Source organism: Lissotriton vulgaris, chromosome 4_1 (genome assembly GCF_964263255.1).
Source record: "Lissotriton vulgaris chromosome 4_1, aLisVul1.2, whole genome shotgun sequence".
Lineage (NCBI taxonomy): Eukaryota > Metazoa > Chordata > Amphibia > Caudata > Salamandridae > Lissotriton > Lissotriton vulgaris.
The window spans coordinates 1,398,492,965-1,398,508,788 of NC_141691.1; the positions used below are offsets into that span (position 1 = coordinate 1,398,492,965).

The 15,824-nt window shown below is 49.5% G+C and overlaps 1 protein-coding gene across 1 annotated transcript in view; it reads left to right on the forward strand.

The window, feature by feature from the left end:
* The window catches only part of LAMA3 (laminin subunit alpha 3), a 1,118,674-nt gene that overhangs the window by 714,898 nt on the left and 387,952 nt on the right, over positions 1-15,824 (forward strand). The gene's annotated exons all lie outside the window — the stretch shown is intronic.

Below are 15,824 nucleotides of genomic sequence, written 5' to 3' on the forward strand. Positions count from 1 at the left end.
AGTCATCTGTAACATGTATGTTGGAATCTTGGTAGAAAAAGTGTGCATCCAACCCTAATTTAAGCTTGCTGTAATTGAAATTTTGTGTAGCTTTTAATCTGGTGTTTTTAAATAAGGAAAAATGTAGTGCTTATTGGGGGAGGATGGTTAATGTAAATGTGGGTTGGGTTTTACAGATTTTAGTGTGCATGTTTCAATTGACTGTTTACATTGTTTAGGAAATAGAAGGTCGATTTTAAAACCAGTATTTTTAAAGTATGAAATCCATCATCGTAATGAAGCGATTTCACTCCAATTAAATATGGAGTTTTTTTTTATTTTGCATGTTCCTATGTCGGTTATTAAAGACTACCCTTGCTTAGATGTACGAATTCCTGCCGATTGATTTGTTCTAAGTATTTTTATGACTCGCTGTGTTTATTATTTTTTATACACTACGGTCTAAAAACAGTTAATTTTATTACTACTAATTGCCTTTTCCTTGCATACATTTCACCAGATTTGATATATCTGAATATGCACTGGTAACACTTCAGGACCGAGATAATGATCACAGTACTCTTCATTCTGATCTCTGAATGTTTGTACAGGGATTAAAATTACCCCCACCTCAGGTTCAGAACTTTAATCCATTGTAAAACCCTTATTCATAGAGTTTGCAAAAGGGTGATGTATTTACAGCATCTGATTAAATACCATTATTCCAGGGTGAGGTAAAGGCCTCCTATTCCGTGTTTTTCATTAGGAAATGGGGCTTTAAATGCACAAAGGGGATTTCATGCATGGAATTCTGCAAGTTTTGCCTTTGTCCAGGTCTTTTCTACCAATATTGTTTTGCAGAACTTAGTTTCCTGAGTAGAAAGGCATTTGTGTAGGTATCGGAATGTAACGCTTTCCTTGGGCCTAAGGCTGTTCAACCCAGACTCCTCCCCTTCAGAAGACCCACCTTTTCCTCACACAGTAAAAGTAACTTTAAAGTTGGCAGGTCTGCATAAATGAAAGTGATCTCTTGCTAACAAATGCCTTTGATGATATTTTTAATTACATAAAAATAAAACCGCTGCTTAAGTAATTCTGCTTGATACTGGGGAATGATTGGTGTAAGGAAATGCCTCTTTTTGTATGGTCCCCCTCAGGTTTTTCAACTGATGCGGCTGGTTTTTCGACTTTGAGAGTGCAATGAGGTCTGCCAAACCAGACCTCAGCGCCAGTGCCCTGACCCTAAAGTGTATGTCAAATTGGCGGTACCCAAATTCAACTGGCTAACTTAACAGTAAGTCCTTAATTTATGGTACCCTGGTACCCAGAGCATATCAGTTAGAGTGTAGTGTAGTTCCTATATTCCCAATAGGCTCTGCGCATTGGAATAACATAAACGATAGCTTAGAGTAGGACTGAGGTCGACTAGGTCTCTATTGAATATGTTAGACTTAATTGTGTGTGCCAGCGAGTAAACAAGAAGGCGTTTAGCTTTCCTGAATACACAAGAAGGGATTAGCTTTTGACAACCATATCACATGACAACTTTGTTCCCCTTGCAATAAGGAATATATCTCTAGAGTCGCGTAAACAATAGATAGCTATTTTACTCAGTCAATCGTGTATGCTTCGTTTCACCAGAAATGCAGAGAAATAGAGAGACAGGCGTTTTCAATAAAAGGGTTATTTATTGAGCAGTCTTCTTTCTCATGCAAGAGAAATGAATTGCCACAATTGCAATACTTGTCATAAAGTAAAGTGCGTACAGTAAAAGGAGTATTATGAAATAATACTGTACAAGCATTTATATGGTTTCTGAGCCATATGATACTTAAAACGGATAAAATATATACAATTACGTACAATGATAAAAGTTGACTAAACAAACTCAACTGGTGCTTCTAAAATACGCCTACCCCGGTGTACCTAACCTACGCCTACTACGTGGGAAGGAGTAAGTGAGCTGTAGTTTAAGTTGAGTTAGTTTTGCCAAGAATCTGAATCAAGAATTCTCTAAGGATTTAATCAGCTCCGTACCTTGGTTTTAGAATGAAGGAGGTCTTATATCTCTCTCTCAGGTCTCGATCTCCCAGAAACCCGCAAGGGTGTCAGGGAAACACTGGAGCTGGATTTTCTCGGCAGGAGAAAAGACAGCGTCTCTCTCTCAGTGCGTCAGCAGGGAGGGTCGGCTTCCTTCGGCACTCGCATCAGCTGGGTGGAGGCTTGGTTTGTTTAAGAACGGGTTGTACTTTCTAGGAGTCTATGGAAGTAGCCTTGCCGTATTTGGACTGTATTGGCTATGACTTAATATGGATATGATTCTTATGCCTTTATAGGGATAGGATTTATTATACCCACACAAGGGCATACATCAGGAATATCTAATTAGAGTCCTAGATACATTCACAACAAGAGGAGTACCCCAAGGCTTGCAGCACTGGTTGTGCCACCCTGGAGTTCTCACAAATAAAGTGAATCCCCCAGTTCTCCACTGCAGGCTGGTACAGGAGTTGAGCATTGCTAGCCTGACTTTGCTGTTGAAAGCAATGGCAAAGCCAGTACTTCCCCTGTACATTTGTGCAGGTCACCCTTCTGGCAGTCCTACCGAGTCCTAAGGAGGGTGCGACATATTACACTGGCAGGGCATGTACTTTGCATGTCCTGGCAGTAAACACACATAACTACAGTTATTACTGAGAAAAGACTTTGCACAATTGGTAACTGCAGGGTTACATGCTGAGCTCTCAGCTGTGCTAACTCCTGAATGGTGCGATCAAAGTGGGAGCTCCAAGGTATCAAATAACTCATTACATAAGCTTGACTTGTAGCTCAAGTCGAAATTAATGTAACGTGTTTCATTGAGCAATTTTGGCAAAGTTGCCACTTGTTGCCTTTACAAACTCATGTGCCCACCCGGGCACACTGGGAGCCTGTTCCACAAGGCAGTTTTCCACCTTCTTCAAGAGACATGGCAACGATGCTCAGGAAGGAGAACAATGAGGGACTGCAGGCAAAGGAAGTGTCACCTCCCTCCTGCAGTAAGCCACTTGGGTGTTAGCCTGAAAAGGCAGACTGCAAAGAGAAGCAGCCTTTGAAGGGAAGATGTGTAACACTAACTGGAGGGCTGCCCTATTGTTTAGGTAGACAGGCTAGCAAGGGGAGCAGGGAGGGGAAACCAGTTGCCAAACCGGTTTCCCCAGGGGCGTGTAGCCCTGGGGTAGCCACAACCCACGGGTGGGCTTGTGAGGTCTGAACACCACAAGAGGGGTCTCACCTTCTTGGGAGTGGGCAGAATGGTGCATCCCAGGCTAGCTAGTTGCCACACTCCGCTGGATGTGGGGACCAGTTGGGAGGTAAACTGGTAGCCCTTTGGCTACCAACCCCATCCTACCCTGAGTGCACTTTCCATGCATAAAGGAGGCACCGCTGGCACCCAGACCTCAGATATCAAGTGACTTTGAAGAAGAAGGAGAGAAGGACTGCCCTGCTGCACAGAGGGACCAGTAAAGAGAGGATGTATTGTCAAAGACTGTCGCTGCTGCAACTGGTCTGTCCCTGCTGTGTCCTGCTCAAGGAGAGGCAGTCTTTAGAGACCAGTCAAGCTAAAAGGCTTCAAGGGACAGCCAACTGGCCTCCTGTTCGCAGCACAAGGACACAACTGGAGAAGCCTGCCCAAAGTCTTCAAGTCGCTGCCACCACCTCCATGTAGATCCAAGGCCCAAGACCCGACTTAGTGTTGCACCCAGGTTCGCTGAGCCTGGGATTGCTATAGGAGAGTTGCTGGGGCCCTCAGAAGGCAAGTTATTGACCCATAAAGGAATGGCCTGTGACAGGGACACCTGGTGACTGTTAGTCCAGCGGTGACTGGACTTCGGCCAGACCAGAGATGACCTTGTGGGACTTTGACCCTGCAACCAGGGCCATCTCGTCCTCTTTGTGGACCAAGTAATCCATGCAGAAAGACCCCTGTCTACCGCATCGCATCCACAGCATCCTTGGAGCACCTTCAGCATCCTTCATTCCTTGCATTAGGACCACTCCAAAAGAATCCATCACAACGTGGATAAATTACCTGGAACTGTTGGAGGACTGCTTCTTCTGTGAAGGTAACTGTTCCTGAGGACCTTGCTGGTCTCCCTGACTAGCTCTCCGCTGGAGTTGATCACCCTAAGTATTTCTAATCGACCGCATTGACACTTACCAAAGTGTCAAATTCGTTGACGCTTGTTGTTCGCAGTTGAGTGAAATTGCTTTAATTTATTATTGCTTGCAAAATCTACATCTCCAGAACCCTCCGGTGGATCTGTTTCTTTCCAGTGTCTAAATTCTTATAAAAATAAAGTCTGTTTTTATTAATTGGTGACACATTTCTTGAGTGTTGATTTCTTCTTCAATTGTTTTGGTGTTGTTTAAATGCTTTACACTTGTTCCTCTTTGTAAGCCTTGCTTCTCAGTGCCACAGCTTCCTAGGATTGTGCTGAGGGCTTGGCAGATGAAACCAAAGGTTCCTAATGGTATTGGTAAGTGTATTACATGGTGAGGTTGCACAAAAACACCATAATGGACCCCATTTCCTCACAATCGGCATACTTTTATATTTCGGCTGTGTGATATTACGTTCTTTACTGCCACAACCAAATAGTAAAAAAATCTTTTGAAGTTTTTATTACTTGATTGGTTAAAATAAAAATGTTTTCAACTGATAATTACAAAGATGTTCCAAAAAAATTTCCTTGGTGAACTGCAAAATTCTCCCATTTCTGAGGCAGAATAAATTACTTTGTTCACCTCTAGTTTACATTAATTGTAAACCTAGTCTAATGCAGTGCCTAGCTTGTAAATGATTAAGTGCCAGGGCCCAAAGTTTTTTTCAGAAGCCTGCTGCCAAATGTCGGGTCTCCGAATACCAAGGCAGTCTAGTCATGACTCCCCCTCATGCCTCTTTCATCCACCACAAATGTCCTGCCCATTTAGCTCACATTTTCAGGTTCTTTTTCATCCATGTTTTCTCCCTTTGTCACTCTTTTCCTTTCTCTCTCGTCCTCCATTTTTCCTGTCTCTCCTACTCTGTATCAGAGTTTCCCAGAAGGAGTGTTGTGGGCTCCACCTGTAACAAGTGGCTCAAATTAAGCACTGGCCTACTGTCAAAAAATGTCTTAGAGGCAGCATAAAACGCAAACTCCTAACTGCAAACAACATCCCTATGCAACATTTTTTCAATGTAATGAACAGGGATATAGGTGATTGCTGCTTTTGTACATTTCAAAATAAGTCTTCAAAAGTGACTTAGGAGACATTTTAAAACATTTACATATTTTATATCCCTCTCCCAATGTGTATTGTTCACCCTGCTTTCAAAAACTGTCTGCCAAATTAGCCTGGGTTTTCATACTAACATGCATTGTCCTTTCTAAAGGCTTTGGTCAGAGGCAATAAAATATTCAGATGCATCCATCATGTTCAAATCCAGGGTCCAGTTCTGCTGCTATGCAAAGGCTGCACAAACAGCTGTATGCCAGAATGGAGATGAAATATGATGGCACCCCTTATTCTTATGTAACTTCAACGTCTTATTTCTTTTTGAAATATTCATAACTGGATGGACTTTACTGCTCACGGAGCCCCTGCCTTCAAGTCGCTCGTGCACCCCCAGTGTCCCGGATCGTGTCTCTCTCTACATTGCGTTGTGTTCTATCTTTAACTCCCCTCAATCCCATGTTCCCTCAACGTACCCTCAATCTCATGTTCCCTCAACGTATTTCCGGTTCACACCAAGCTCATCGTGGGGAGGGTTTACAACCTTGTTTCCTGTAAAATAGAACGAAGATAAAAACAATCAACTTGGGGGTGTGGCCTGACTGGCAATGGCGTGAGACATGTGAAACTGGAACTCCGGCCTGCCACCAACATTATCAGCATTATTTAAGCGGTCCAACGACTGCCGGGGGTGCGGATCGAGCCCCCAGTGAGGTGGACGTTTCTGGGAACATACATTAGGCTCCAGTGAACCCCGACACAGAGAAGAAGCGGCACTACCTGGCGGCGACTGGATGTCCCTGATGCGGCCCGGTCGCCATCTTGTGAGTCTGGGGCCCTTTGGTGTCTGGCGTGGATTGGAGCCTCCTGGGCCCTGCTGGCGAGAGGGACAACGAGGTAACGGGACGGAGGAGTCGTCCAGGCAGAGCGGATGCTAATCGGACCCTGACTTGCCCGAATAGAGGCGGAGGCGGCGTGGACTGGCTGTCCCGGGCGGCGTACCTGGCTGACGCTGCCAGGGAGCTGCGCTGGAGCCGGGCGCTGGGGTGATCAGCCGTGGTGCTAGGCTGTTCCCTGTCACCCCCGGAGAGCGATCTGCTGGAGGTGTGGGATATGGCGTCGGAGACGGGAGACCACGGGAGACCTGGCCTACGGTCTGGGGAGCTTTGGCGGCCTATCAGCGGACCTGCCTCCCTCGGCTCCTGGGCTGCAGAGGCTCCCCGCCATTTTGCTCGGGTGGACGCGGCCACCCTGCGGTGAGGAGGCCTAGCTGTGGGAGTGCCGGAGTTGAGCGTCGGCTGAAGAGTCCCAGACACGCCTTGTGTGGTGCGGTGAGTGGAGAGCTGGGGCCCCCTAAGTGACTAATCCCCGCTTTGAGTCTGGGAGCACCGGCGCTGTGTGGGGCCCACCTGCCATCTTAAGAACCTGCCTTGCTGCTGGAGTGGAGGGGGCCTGAGCGGAGTGTGAGGGGCCCCGGCCTGGGTCTGCAGCACACGGGGGCTGATTGAGACGCTGAAGCAGGGGCTGTCATCCCCCTTGGTTGGCGGTGAGTGGGGAGCTTGGGCCCCGCAAAGACTCTTCCCCGCTCTGAGATCACCGGCACTGTTCTTGGCACCCGCCCGCCATTTTGAGAATCTTCCTGGCTGTTGTTGTGGGGGGGCCTTATCGGAGTGTGAGGGGCCCCTGCCTGTCTGGTTCTGCAGCATACCGGGACGGCTTGTGACTTTGACGCAGGGGCTATCATCCCCATTGGGTGGCATGTCTAGATGCCGGTACAGCCGGGGGTGGATGAACACTGTGAGCAGGTCCTATGTTGGGAGGCCCGGTGCTTGCTTTGGGTGGCCTGACTTTGGGCTGGGGTCAGTGACTGGCCCGACTGCAGCTGGGGGAGGCGGCAGCTGTGGCACTGGGCTCACTCTGCATAGCGTCGGAGAAACTGCACACCTGGGGACACGCTGGTTGTGCTGGACACCCCCGGGCCTGGCGCTGCGCTGAGAGCAGAGCGGATCCTGGTGTTGCGGTGGTCCCCTTGAGGGCGGTGTATCTGTGGCCCTCCTGTTGGCGGTGTGCAGTGGGACGCCTGGCACACTAACGTTGAGGCCTTGGAGCTGTCGGTGCAGCCCTGGGCGGGAGACTCCTGAGTGGGCCGGGGATGGAATAGGGGGGCCTGGTCCTGCCTACAGTCCCATCTTCTGCTCCTTCCTTTGCTGTGGGGGTGACCTGACGCATTGGTTCCCCACACAACAACGACTTTGTATTGAGGACTCTCGTCCGAGGTCTACCGGAGGTGCTGGGGGCCCCGCATGCGCCGCTTCTACCTGGTGAGGCCTTGGCCGGCTTGGGGCCTCCGTGGATAGTGTCTTTGGCCTCCTAGCGCTGCTGTCTTCTCTGGTGGGTACTGTGGTGGGCTGGTGGTGTCCGGGGAGGCGGCCCTGCTGCAGAGTACATCGTGCCCAGGGATGACGCGCTCTAAGGGTGTCAAGGGCGCATCGGGTGCAATCCCCATAGATACCTCTGTGGCAGCTATATGGGGCAAGGCGGCTACAAAGACCCCGACCGACTCTGACCCGACACCAGGGGGAGACTCGCTACCGGTCACGCAGGCATTCATGACCTCTTTTATGGCAGACCTGAAGATGGAGATAGGCTCCCTGCGCACTGAAGTGCACTCTTGCGTCAAAGAACTGAGGAAGGAGGTGACGGATCTGGGAGACCGAGTTGATAACCTCAGGAGGACCGTGGACACTCGCACGGAAGAGCAGGAGCAGATATGGCAGCGCCTGGCCATCCTTGAAGAACAGAACATCCAACTACAAGTAAAACAAGAAGACTGGGAAAATCGGAGCCGTAGAAACAACCTCCGCATCCGGGAGGTTCCAATTGGAGCGAAGGGGAAAGACGCCCTCACCTATGTGGCGCGGCTCTTGCACAAGATCCGGGGGGATGAGGATGCCTCGCCGCCAACTCTGGATCAGGCTCATCAGGTGTCGGGCCCGGCTGGGCGCCCGGGGGTCCTGCCGGACATCCTCACCAGAGTTCACTTCTTTGTAGAGAAGGAAGCCATACTTAAGGCGGCGCGTGCCAAGCCAGACCTCACATATGACGGTCACCGGATTCAGATCTTCCAGGATTTGGCGGCCAACACGCTGCGGAGACGGCGAGCTTTCAAACCCATCACCGAAAAACTGCGAAGTCTGGAAATCCCCTACCAATGGGGACATCCGTTTACGCTCATCTTTACATGGGAGACCAAGCGCAGGGTGGTGCGCTCATACAGGGAAGCGGCCAGCTGCTCCGAATGCCGTCCTCGCCGCCGACCAGCCCCCCGAGACCCCACATCGCGACGAGGATTCCTGCACAGCCGGACTGGTCCATGGTGCGACATCGCCACAGGTCCTCGCCCATAGATGAACAGACAGCGTCACAGGCGAAGCAGGACATCATAGAGCATATCGGATCCCTGGAGGGTGATGCGGCTGGACCTACGCAACAACCGAAGACTCCGTGATTGACTTCTTTGTGGATGCATCAGGTCCACCATGTGGGTTGGAGGTAGTCTCCCTTTTCTCTCAGGGGGGTATGAGAGCTCTTCCCCAGTCATCCTATGGGCCACTCTTTTGCATTGTTGGGGGGGGCGGGGCTCCAGTAATGGTTTAGTTGGTTGCAGGGCGCTACCCCTCTTTCTGGCTGTCCTAGTGGGAGTGACATCTCAGGGATTATCTAGCCCTAGGGTGTAGGATGTCCCGAGCCTGGAACAGGATTGTATGGCCCTGTTGGCGGCTTGTGGATTCTCCTCTTCTGCTCTTATTCCCTTGTCTCTCTCTGGCCTCATCTTTCTGTCCTATTCTGTCCTGTGGATGTGTCGGGTGGGGGGCTATGCGGCTGCGATGTGCTGTGCACAGAGGGATGGAGGGGGCCCTTATCATCTGCATGTTCCCCTCGAGGCGTGCTGGGGGGTTGCTGCGTGAGTTGGTCTGGGATCCACCATGACTGGGGATTTACCCCTCCCATTGAAAATCTTGACGCTTAACGTCAAGGGCCTAAACTTCCCCAATAAACGGAGACAGACATGGCACTACCTGCTTCGGCACAGTCCTGACATCATATTTCTCCAGGATACTCACCTCGTGCAAGCTGATGAGCGTCGCATGGCACACCCTAGATACCCCCTTCAATTCTGCGCTGCAGTGGATACCAAAACTGCAGGTGTGGCAACACTGTGTAGAAGTGGCTTCAGGCGGGGGGGGGCTAGACCCTTCAGGAGTGGGGACGGGTGCTTCCTTAGGGTCTCAGTGGAGGCTGGGCAACGCAAATTTACATTGTGTAATGTATACGCGCCCAACCAGATGCAAGACAGATACCTCCTGACTCTTTTAAGGGACCATGTGCCGCAGGGCGACTCCTCGGTTATATTGGTGGGAGAATTTAATATAGTATGAGACCCTAATAAAGATAGTAGTGTGTCTTCCTTTAGCGGGGTGGGGACTATGTCGCTAGCTCTGCACAATCGGATCGCGGACCTGGGCTTGCTGGACGTGTGGAGGTACCATTCTCCGGAGCTGTGGGACTACTCGTACTACTCCCCTGTACATCGCTCATATTCCCGTATAGATTATCTACTTGTCTCCCACACTCTGATATGGGACATGTTGGGGACCTCTATGTCTGACATCTCGCTCTCGGATCACGCGCATGTCGAGCTGCTCCTGCAGAACCCGGCCGCTTGCCCCACCCGTGAAGCGCGGTGGCGTCTGCCGCAAATATTCTTTGGGATCTGGACGACGTTGACAGTCTGCGGACTGCCATTGGCTCTCAACGACCTCCCGGAGACACCCTTTCCGGTGGTGTGGGATGCCTTCAAGGCTCGATTTGCGGTCACATTACCTCCCAGGTGATTGCGCGAGCGCGTGAGGCTCGGATCCTTGAAACTAGTCTTAAGGAAGATATCAAAGCAGCTGAAAAACGGGACCAAGATAACTCCTCACTGGCGTCACGGCAGCGGCTTGCTAATCTACGGGGTCAGCTGAGAATCCTGCGCACGAACAGGGCTGAAAAGGCATTGTTGGCGCTGAAGCAGCGGTACTTTGAGGGGGGAGACAAGGTGGGTGGGCTATTGGCGCGGCGTCTAAGGGTGCGGACAGCCAAGAACCATGTTGCGAACATTCAGCTGTTGGACGGGGCGAGGGTCACCTCGGAAAAGGATAAGTGCGAGGCGTTCCGGGCTTTTTACACTGCACAGTACAAGGCCGAACCACCGTCCTCGGACCTGGTGGCGTATGTCTTGAGTCGCTTTCCTGGAGGTCTCTATCACTGAGGAAGAGATAACGGAGGCCATGAGGGACCTCTCTCTTGGGAAGATGCCCGGCCCGGATGGCCTACCTCTGTCGTTCTACCGCATGTTTCAAACGCAGCTCAGACCGCATTTGTTGCATCTGTACTAGTCTTTCATGGAGGCGGATGGGCCATCGTCTGATATGGGTATGGCGGAGATAGCTCTTATACCCAAACCGGAAGAGGACCTATCCCACTCTGCATCCTACCACCCCATAGTGCTGCTAAACACTGACCTCAAAATCTATACTAAGTTTCTGGCAAAGCGCCGGGATCCCCACATGCCGTGGCTGGTGGACCCGGATCAGGTAGGCTTCATCCGCAATCGGCAGGGGGCAGATAACGTGCGTAGAATCGCACACCTGGTGGGGAAGGCACATCACTGGAGTATAACGGCCTGCCTCCTGTCGCTCGATGCGGAGAAGGCGTTTGACCGGGTAGATGGGGTTTCCTGCGAGCGGTTTCACATAAGATAGGGCTTGGCCTGAACATGATCGCCAGGGTCATGGCGCCGTATCTCGCCCCGCAGGCCAGGATTAGGGTAAATGGACATCTCACTGCACCCTTTTCCATTTATAGGGGTACCCGGCAGGGGTGTCCCCTGTCACCCTTGTTGTTTGCCCTGGTAGTTGAACCCCTAACGGAACTGATACGGCAGGCGCCTGACATCCATGGTATCCGTCTTGGAGGACGCGAAAATAAGGTGGCGCTTTTTGCTGATGACCTTCTCCTCACCGTCCAGCCCTCCACTCCTTATTGAGGCTCTTTGAGCGGGCCTCTGGCCTTAAAATTAATCACGACAAATCTTGGGCCCTGAATCTCATGATCCCGAAGGAGGAGATTCCTGTGCTTCAGGAGCTTGCGCCGTATCAATGGGCCTCCAATTCCATTTGCTTCCTTGGCCTTCAGCTGACTCCCTCTCTGGGTAGGCTCAATGTCATTAAGATGTCGATCCTCCCTAAAATGTTATATCTATTTCAATGTCGCCCCATGCCTATTCCCTTGCGTCTTATACAAGGTCTCCAACGTGACCTAGCGGCCTTTATCTGGGGCGGGCGCCGACCACGCTTCTCACGGAAGCTTCTTATGTCACCACTGATAGGGGGGTCTGGCCTGTCCCAACCTAGTGGATTACTACTGGGCCTCGCACCTCCGTTTTGTGGTGGAATGGACAACGACGGAAAGTGAGAAGGTGTGGTTGCATATGGATCGGGTGGTGACGGGGCGCACCATATGGGACCTTACATGGCTGCACCGAGAGGCGCGCATATATGGCGATACCCACCAAAACGGTGCTGGATGTATGGAAAAAGGTGGCGGAACACAGAATCCTCACAACGTTTCCTTCTCCTCACACCCCTCTGGAAGGAAATCCGCTATTCCCACCGGCTCACCGTACACACGCCTTTGCTGAATGGGCAAAGGGGGGTTGTAGGGCGGTATGTGACTTATATGAGGGGGGAGTGCTTAAGACCTTTGCACAATGTAGGGAGGAGTTCCGTGTCCCTCCGGAGGCAAGCCTGCCATACGCGCAGGTGAGGCATTGGGGCTCTGGGTCCGAGATGCGACAGGCAGCCAACCGCGCCTTCACCCTCTTCGAAAAGCTGGTTCGCTCCTTTGATGAATCCAAGGGACTGATCTCCCAGATATATCAGATCCTGCAGCACCCTCTGGTAGTGCCCACTCATCCTTATCAAAGGCAATGGCAATCGACATCTGCATCGGGCATCACGCCTACGCAGTGGAGCCGGCTGTGGCAAGACATCCCCAAAATCTATTGCAGTATTCCGCAGCGGGAGAATGCAAATAAAATAATGACCCAATGGTATTATACCCCACTGCGGCTGCATGGGATGTTTCCTGCGACTTCTCCCTTGAGCTGGAGGTGTATGACTGCATCTGGGGACTTCATACATGTGTGGTAGGCGTGCTCAGGGCTGCACATATTCTGGAAGGAGGTCCTCAGCCACATCAGGGGGGTGTTGGTATTCCCTCTGCCTGAGGCCACAAACACATTTCTATTGGGCATTAAACCCGCCGGTCTGAAAGCACTCACTCGGAGTGACTGGATCCTGGCGCTCCACATGCTTGCGGCTGCTAAGCAGCTCATAGCCTTATATTGGAAACAGACTGAAGCTCCCCCAGTTGCCGCTTGGTTTCTGCGTCTATGGCATGTTATAGCAATGGAGCTCTTCACAGCGCGGCTACAGGCAAGCGATTCCCGCTTTAAGGCTGTTTGGCAGCCTCTGATTACATATCTATGCAAGGTTGAGCGTGCGCGCTATATGCCCACCAGACTCAGGATGCTGCGCCTCTTGGAAGATGCGATTGTTCCGTCTGACCCTGGCGGATTGCTCCCATAAGCGCATTAAGAACCTACCTGCTGGCTTTCGGTGCCCCCTAAATTGGATCCCTGCTAGCGTATGTGATGATATACATATTTCCCCTACCCGTACACATCCCTCTTCTGTCTTCTGGTTTGTCCTACTGTCTCTTTTTTCTTTCCATATCCTATTGGTTCACTTCTCTGTTTAGATCTGCCTGTATTTCTCAAGGCAAGTTACCTGTCTGATACAGCTGTGGCTCCCATGGGGTCTTCATATAGGTTCGGCCCTATAGCCTAGCCTCTAAATATCCTTTCACACGGCCGGCCCCTTGAGGGTTGTAGACTAAACGCTGTGTTACAACTTGCCCTCAGTGGATGACGCCTTTTCTGACGCGGCCCTGCATAGGGTTGTAGTACAGTCGGACTTGGTAATTGTGTTTCTGTCTGAAAATAAAATAGATTTGAAACAAAACAATCAACTTCTTCTACCATTTTCCATTTATCTTTTCTCTTCTACCTCCCTGGTACACCCTTTACTGTCCCTTATTTCCTAGTGCTGGGGCTGATTAGTTATTAAAGGAAGGGCTGTGCTAATTATGATCACGAGTGCGGATAAGAGCCTCAAAAGTTTCATCCAGACAGCAAATGCTGAAAATCACTGCTCACAATGTGTAGAGCCGTGTAATCTAATTTGTGATAAATAGCCGGTTGAAAAGTATGACGTGCTTATGAGTCATTTATTATACTGTACTGAATAATTGTGTCCATACACTGGGGCTAATCTTATCTTCGAGGTTATGTGACTGTGAATTTCGTTGGAGGTAAAAACATAAATAAGTCCGTGGCACAAGGCCATCTGGCTCTGGAAACACCAAACTCCTTGGAAAATGCATCAACTGTCTGTCCTACGCATTGGTATGGATGACACTCTGAAGAGTACCATTGAAATGTACCGCTGACTGGGAGGCGCAGCCGACCCTAGAGGGAGGGCCGCTAACACCCCTCTCCCCCCGCGCGCAGAAAACACAGGGCATGGCAGTATCAGGGCGCAAGACCATGCCAAGGGAAAAGCCAGCGAGTGACCAAGAGTGTTTGGGTTAAAGGGCCCAATCGGAAAGAAGGGTATGGACACAAGTAGGATGTACACTGTATATAACCTGTTACGAAGATGCTTTGCTTTGTAATCCAAGAGAAGCTAGAAATGAGAATGTTGATGACCAATGCCATCATACCAAGCGTGTTCCAACATATGATGTGAAAAAGCTACGACCGTTCTAACATCACAAAGGTCTTAGTGTACATTATCGAAGGGGAAGAAGGAAAGGCATGAGTGCCCGTGAAATGCTTGCACAGCTGGGGGGGGGGGGGGGTGGAGGGGCGGGAGCAGGGGGCTAGGTCTTGGGCGTTAATGCCTTACAATAAAGTTCCTGCTTTATTGCATGTCCTTTATAGTTTCGTTGTGTGTCATTCCTAGCCAGCAAACTGCGTCACATTGGAACCTGGCTAAATACACTTCCTAATACTTGCACCGTTTCTGTTCCTACATCTCTGTTTATGTAGATAAAACATACCAATGGAGTAGTTCCTCTTGAAAGGTAAAAGAAACCCTAATCAGAATAGAATCAGTAGTCTGACCAAGAGAATCGGGGGAGTTCTGAGTGGTCAAATCATAGTGCCCTCACACATCCCAAAAGGTGTCATGCTTCATCATAGGGTGCTCCTCATCAAGCCGGCGCTGCAATGCTTGTCAGGCCTGTGGGCTCTTTAGCGGAGATCTTTTGATCCGTAGACGCCGTTAAATGAGTGCATGTGAAGGGGTGCAAAGATAGGGTGGTGAAAGGCGTGAGTGTATAAAAGAGTCAAAGGGAACCAGGGAAATATTTATAGGGTAATAGTCCCTTCACAATATAAGCGCGAATATCTCCAAAAGCTAACACCTGCCCTGAGCAGTTCTTAGCCATGTTATCCAATGGGAGGTGGATAACATGGCTAAGAGCATTAGTTCGGTAATGCATGAATATCGCTGACTTTTCAGCGATATTCATGCATTGCGGCCAATTTTTATCGCATTTGGGATAAACCTTGGTAATACCAAGGTTTATCTGGGATAAAAATCGCTGCAGGTCGGCGATAAATTTTTGTCTCTAACCAAGCAATAGCGATAATAATCGCTATTGCTTGGTAATATGCCCCTTTGTTTTTTGTGGCACATTCTCAGATCCTTAGCTATCCTGTCTTGAAATCATACTCAAAGTCTGAAAATAACTTACAAACTGGTCCAAGCACTCCTTTTGCTTAGCCTGTAAAGAAATTGACCAGCAAGCACTCTTAGGTGTCCTGACCACTCTTATGCTTCGTTACATTTTATATACCACTTATCTTACCCACATGTTTTTTATCATGTCTTAAAAACGTCCATGCATCTGTGGTCTCAATGACTCTTAAACAAGCAACACTGATTTTGTACCATTTTCATTAAGCATCTTTTAGTGTGGTTTATGTAATAAATGCACTTTTCGTAAATACACGTGTCTGGGCTGTAAGTACGTTTACTAAAATAAGCATATTGTTATACAAGCTCCTCTCGAGGCCAGCTTCTCTAGGACAGGTAACATTTCAACACGTTTTTTCCCAATATTGCAATTGTTTTGCTTTCAGTCCCTACACTCTGTCTTATTTGATATCTTCCCATATATCTCTCTTTATCTCTCCATCCCACTCTGTCTGTTCATCCACCCATTCTAATTCGTTCTCTCTCTAGTTTGTTATCTTTCTCTCTTTCTCAATTTTTTCCTTCCTCTCTCCTTTTTTTCTCTGTCCCTTTAGAGCTTTCTGTCTCGCACTTTTAATCTATTTTTTTATAAGCTGGCTCATAAGTGTATCTTTATGGCGCCTTCAGGTTTCTTTCACCTTTCAATGAACAGTCTCATCA